The sequence below is a fragment of the Lactuca serriola genome, chromosome 4 (assembly GCF_051521515.1).
Source record: "Lactuca serriola cultivar US96UC23 chromosome 4, Lser_US96UC23_V15, whole genome shotgun sequence".
NCBI classification, from domain to species: domain Eukaryota; kingdom Viridiplantae; phylum Streptophyta; class Magnoliopsida; order Asterales; family Asteraceae; genus Lactuca; species Lactuca serriola.
The window spans coordinates 155,381,973-155,388,787 of NC_136411.1; the positions used below are offsets into that span (position 1 = coordinate 155,381,973).

Here is a 6,815-nt window from a genome sequence, read left to right on the forward strand (position 1 = left end):
TAGATATAAATGTTATATACTTTAAGTGAAATATGCCCATGACCGAGTGATTGACCCAAATTGAAAATTAGAATCGGTAATTCCTAATGTCTCGCATATTCCGATTTCCAATCACATCATGATCAATTGATCATCTGTCGATTCACTTGGGCTTAGGCAATTGGCGATTGACGATTCGTGAGACAGACGAGACAGTGAGACGGCGAGAGTGACAACTGACGAGTCGTTTCCAAGAAGGCGAGAAACCGAAAGTGAGACAGACGAGATTGCGACTTCATTACTTCAATCGTGCATTCGTTCATGGACCGTGGTTCTGTTTGAACCAAACATCGCAGGCGGCACTCAGCAGGTCATTCACGAAACAGGGTTACCCGTTATAGCCTTACAGGTTAGCGACTTTTTTTTTTCTCCTTACTCCAATCGTCCTTCTCAATTCTCATCTTTTGTTTGACATGATTTGCATTACAACGAATTTAGGATGTTGTTGTGCAGATTATTCTCAATACACCATTCCAAATATGTGTTTATGATTTTCCAATTTGATATTGTTGTGTAGAGTGCAGACTCTGTGATGTTCATACTCTGTTTTTTAGATTTTGGATGATGATGATGATGAATTTATGTTTATAATCAATGTTTTTGTGTAGATTATATGATGTTTAGACTATATTTGATGTTACAAATTGTGTTTTTTTTGTAGGTTTAGATGGCTACACCAGAAAATGATAAACAACCAACCATGGATGATGAAGATGAACTTGAGGACAATGAACAAGAAGCTGTAGAAAATAATGAACAAGAAGTTGTAGAAAATAATCCTAAAAAAAGGTTGAAATCCGCTGCTTGGAACCATTTTGATCCGATTTTTGTTGATGGTGTTCGTAGATGGGCGAAGTGCGTACACTGCAAGAAACAACTGACTAGTAGATCCAATGATGGAACAACACATTTGAAAGATCATTACAGGATATGTGTTGGCAAAAATACAAGAGACATTAGGCAACATATATTGGTTCAAGGACAAAAAACTGTTGATGGTAAAGCTTATATGAGTAAATATTCATTTGATGTTGAAGTGTCTAGAGATGAGCTAGCAAAGATGATTATAATTCATGATTACCCACTCTCCATTGTTGAACATTATGGTTTTCGAAAGTATACCGAAAGTCTTCAACCTTTATTTAAGGTGCCTTGTCGTAATACAGTCAAGGGCGATATAATGAAGGTATACGAAGATAAAAAATGTCATATCTTGAAATGTTTTGAAGAGAATGCTAGTAGGATTGCTCTCACGTCTAATATGTGGACAACAAGTAACCAAAAGAAAGGTTACATGGCAATCACAACACATTATATAGATGTGAACTGGAAGTTACAAAATCAAATTATGAGGTATTTACTATAACTAATATTATTATTTGTAAGTTATATTGGATGAAGTTTGTAAGTGTTGTATTTTGTTTAATGCAACTTTATACATGTGCCATCTTCACACACTGCTGATGCATTGTCACAAGCTATGATGGAATGCTTTTTGGAGTGGAGCATTGACAACAAGTTGTCAACATTAACACTTGACAATTGTTCAACAAATGATGCCATCATCGACAAGCTTTTAGGTACGCTTACTACTTCATCACTAATTTTGAAGGGGAGAATATTTAATATGCGATGTTGTGCGCACATAATTAATCTTATTGTGCAAGATGGACTTTCTGTGATTGCCAATGCAATTGAAAATGTTAGGAATAGTGTCTCCTATTGGACAAGTTCTCCTAAAAGAATACAAGATTTTAGACTTTTTGCTCGGCAAGTGGGTGTTAATTGCCAAAAAGAGTTACTTCTTGATTGAAAAACAAGATGGAATTCCATTTATATGATGTTGAGTGTTGCTTTGGAGTATAAAGAAGTTTTTAATCGTTTGAGCAAAAAAGATAAACATTATGTTTGCTTGCCTAGTGAAGATGAATGGAATATGGCATCAAATGTTTGTGAAAAACTTAAATTGTTCTATCAAGTGACTGAAAATTTTTCTGGTACCAAATATCCCACATCAAACATATTCTTCCCTTTAATTTGTGACATGAAACTATCATTGTTGAGTTGGAGCGTATCAGATAATAATGTTATTAAGTCTATGGCATCAACTATGTTGACCAAATTTGAGAAGTATTGGAATGTAATACATAATGTTATGAGTGTAGCAATTGTCTTAGACCCTAAGTATAAGTTAAAGTTGATCAATTATTTCTTTCCAAAGTTATATGGGAATGAAGCAAGAAGTGAGATTATGCAAGTACGCAACATAATTACTGAGTTATTTGAAGAGTATAAAAAGAAACATAATGCAAAACAAGGAGCTTCTTGGAAACGACAATGTGAAACAAACGTCTTTGAGGGAAGGGGTTCTACTTTAAGCAAATCAACATGGGAGTTGGATTTCGAGAATATGCTTTCTAAGGATGATGGATTGGAAAAAACTGAGTTGGATGATTATTTAGCTGAGGAGGGCTTTGACATATTAATGTGGTGGAAGTGTAATGGTTCTAAGTTTCCAATATTATAGAAGATTGCTAGAGATATCTTAGCCATTCCAATTTCTTCAGTTGCTTCGGAATCAGCTTTTAGCATGAGCGGGAATAAAGTGACAAGACAACGTAACTGACTCAAAGCGGAAACAGTTGGGGCATTAATGTGTAGCCAAAGTTGGTTACGGAAAGAACTTCAAGGTAAATTTTTAATAAATATATCAATTGTTATATCATACTTGTGTATAAATATTATTTTTTCTAAAAATAAGTTCTATATGTTTCAGGTAAAAAGCAAGGAGAACCAAAGGCTTTTGATCAGACAGTTGCATATGATGAGGATGTTGAGTAATTTTCAAAGAAATAGAACCAAAGACTTGAAATTTATTTTGTTTAATCAAGTTCTCATTTTGATGGTTGTTACATTTTATGATTGATGTAAACAATCTAATTATGAGATATGGTTTTGATAGTGTATTAAACTTGATTTTTTTTTTGTGGCTTAAGTTGATTTATTATGACATATGGTTTTGAACTTTTGATAGCACGGGGATGGGCCGGGGATAAGCCCAAAATCTAAAAGGGAGGGGATTAGATTCCCCGCCTCCGTTGGGGATGGGGATGGGGATAAGGTTATAGACTCGGGAATGGGGATGGGGATGGTAAACCCGCCCCATCCCCACCCCATTGCCATCCCTAGTGGTTAGCGATGGTGGAGCAGATCTGTTGAGGTGAGTGACGACGGTGCTGTCGTAGAGTAAAGAGGGCGATGGTGGAGTAGAAGTGGAGAAAGGGGGAAGGTGAACGACATAGTAGGCGGCGGTGATTGGTCTGACCAACACCAACAGAGAAAGAGAGTTATGAGATAGGGATCTTGATGGTGAGAGGTTCGAACATCTCAATTTGGGAATGGGAAATCGTCTTGGGAGATGCCTGATTTAGTTTAGATTTCTAAAATAAAAGTCCTTCCCATAGAAAGGAATTTAGGGCTTTTATTGGGATTTTTATGAAAATAATAAAAATGTCCCCTACATTCTAAAAATGATAAAATAACTAGGTAAATGGACAAAATCAGACAATGACAACAATAAGGGCATTTTTATCCTTTCTTATATATTTAACGAAAATGCATTAACAGTAACCAGCATACTTTTATATAAATTTTAGACAAAACTATAAATTTGGTCCTATGGTATTTAAAAACCTTTGGATAAGGTCCAAAAGCTTTTCAAATTACATGGAAGATCCAAAATCAAAATGTTTATGTGTTTTTGGTCCAAAAAAACTTGAAAAGACCATTATACCCTTTTTAATTTTATTTTTGGATTTTTTTATTCTTCTTTGATTTGTTTCCTTAGTATTTGGAGATTTTTTTAAATATAAAAGAAAAAAAAAACGGCCCTCTCTCTCTCTCACTCATGAAAAAGAGGTCAGCTTCGTCACATCCATTCCCGTCATGAAGCCCTAAATCCTAATGAATTCAACAATCAAAAACTTCATCCGAGCAAATCCTACGTTCGACGCCACCAACACAGCTCGACATTTCTTCATCTTCAGCGCCTCCATATCTCGATGTTTTCCCACACTAACCACTATAGCATCACTGCCAGTCACGACCTCCCAGTCCACTTAGTCGTCAATGAAGTCGAAGAAGGCGAAGTTGCTTTCAACTCTAGTGTCCCCCACGATGCTACACCCTCTTCTTTCCCAATCACCCTTAGAAATAATGATGTCATGCTCTCTGAATTTGAAGAATAGAGTATGAGATGTATTCACAGATAAACATATTACAAAGTGTAAGGAGTTGGGAATATTACTCGATGGAGATGATTAGGGGACTTTGCTTCAGATCTTCACGAAGCCTATGGGTGACAGCTATGCCCTTGTTCCTCAATGCTCTTGAACCCATTCAATTTTCTTGAAAACATTATCAACAGATTCAATAATACCTAACCCTAACTTATTATTGATCAATTCCCAAAATTTATGATCACTGTTTGTAAATATTTGAGCAGGACAATGATATTCATCGAGATAATTTAGAGGGTTGGGTGTATGCTGAAAGATGATAAAGGCAAGGTGCATCATTGTTTGTAAATAACTGAAGCTCTAGATTTAAAGGTGGTGTGTGTGCGTTTTTGATCTCAATAACATTAGTTTGGTTTTTGAAGCTGGGCAAAAAAAATCTTAAGAACCTAATTTTTTTCGGGACTCCTTGTGTGTGTAATCTAGTAGCAAAGTAAATAACAATCTGGTTTTTTTTTCCTGATTTGCATATGATAGATGTGGAAGAAGAGAAAGAGAAAGAGAAAGAGAAAGAGAAAGAGAAAGGGAAAAGGAAAGAGTGAGTTTGTGAGTGTGAGTGTGGGTGTGGGTGTGTGTGTGTGAGAGAGAGAGCTAGAGAGAGAGTACGGTGGGGATAGGTGGTTGCTCTAATTCTTTTTGTTTTTTTTAATTAAAATAGCATTAAAGTAATTATAGAAAAAGAAAAAATAAATTAAAAAGGCATAACCGTCTTTTCAAGTTTTTTTTGGACCAAAAACACAGAAACATTTTGATTTTGGACATTTCATGCAAGTTGAAAAGCTTTTGGACCATATCCAAAGGTTTTTAAATACCATAGGGACCAAATTTGTAGTTTTGTCTAAATTTCAAAAGATTGTTTGTACCTTTTAAAAACAAAAATGGGAAATATATAGTTGCAATTTTTTCCATACATAAATCTTCTATGTTTTGGTTGTTTGGTTATGGAACGACCAAAGGGATAATAACTTAGGAGGGTAATAATGTTTTCAGTTTGTCCGTATTAGGCCACTAAGGTTTTTTTGTGCGTATTAGATCAATATGGTTGTTGTTACCGTTTAAAAATAGTCATTTTACCGGTTAAAACCGGTAAAAACGACTATTTCTAAACGGTAATAATAACCATATTGATCTAATACGCACAAAAAAACCTTAGTGACATAATACGAACAAACTGGAAACCTAATTACCCTCCTAAGTCATTAACCATAATTATTTAGATAACATGCTTACTAATCAATGTAACTGACCTGTTTGACTGAAAATAGTTGCTTCCATTTAAACTTATCTCACAACCCTTCCAAAAGTTCTCAGTCCAAAAACTCATATGATTGATGATCTTCATTACATAAATATGCAACATTTTATCAATAATTTCTTTTTTGTCATTTAAATGTTTACATGAACACATCCATATGTACAAAAACAATCTCACTTTAATACCTCCCATCAATGTCTACATTTGATAACGAATGGAAATGTAAAACCAACAGGGACTTGCCGATGATGCCTATTATTAATTATTTTATAAAAAACAAAACTACAACATGAACTTAGAAACTGAAGTTGCAAAATTAATCAAAAATCAGCACATAAACAAACACATACAGACTATATACAACACATAAACGGAAGTTTATAAAACATGAAACTTAATGACAGGAAAAGTAAAAAACTTAAAGAAGACTTTCTAAAAAGAAAAATCACCCTTACTTGCCACAAATGGTTGAAGACATCAACAAGAAGATCAATCTGACCATGGAATCAACATGTTGTCTGATCATGACTTCAGTAGATGAAATACCGAAACGTAAGAATTGCAATTGAACTCTATTAGCATTTGAAAATGGAATTAGGGTTCCAGAGAAGACGAAGAAGGGTTTAAAAAAAATTTAGACCATTTCTCGATTTGTGTGTGTCATCCTTACGCAGGGGCCATGCTAATCTTCTCTGTATCGTTCCAATTTTATCGGATGTCCCTAAAGGGACGACTATAGATGAAGAGCTTCGCCATATAGAGGAGTAGCAGGTTATATGGGACAACCCGAGTTCTAAACGAACTAGTTTACTGTTGATGGTCATATATTCTCAATGTCTTTAAAACTAGGGTTAATGACTTAGGAAGGTAATTAGGTTTCCAGTTTGTCCGTATTAGGTCAGGAAGGTTTTTTTTTTTTTTTTTTTTTTTTTGTGCGTATTAGACCAATATGGTTGTTATTACCGTTTACAAATAGTCATTTTTACCGGTTAAAACCAGTAAAAGGACTATTTCTAAACGGTAATAACAACCATATTGGTCTAATACGCACAAAAAAAACCTTAGTGATCTAATATGGACAAACTGAAAACCTAATTATCCTCCTAAATCATTATCCCAACGACCAAATTCATAACTTGCAATTGAACTGATAAAGGATACATGGGTTATTTATTTATTTAAATGGGTTGTTTCTTATTTGAGTTTGTAATTTGAGATAGGTGATT

General features: G+C 34.6%; 1 non-coding gene across 1 annotated transcript; it reads right to left on the reverse strand.

Annotated features, from left to right (window-relative positions):
• Positions 1-6,217: 6,217 nt before the first annotated feature.
• On the reverse strand, positions 6,218-6,320 carry LOC145103356 (U6 spliceosomal RNA). The gene has a single exon (XR_013706450.1). It is a non-coding gene; the product is annotated as a U6 spliceosomal RNA (small nuclear RNA).
• Between the last annotated feature and the right edge of the window lie 495 nt (positions 6,321-6,815).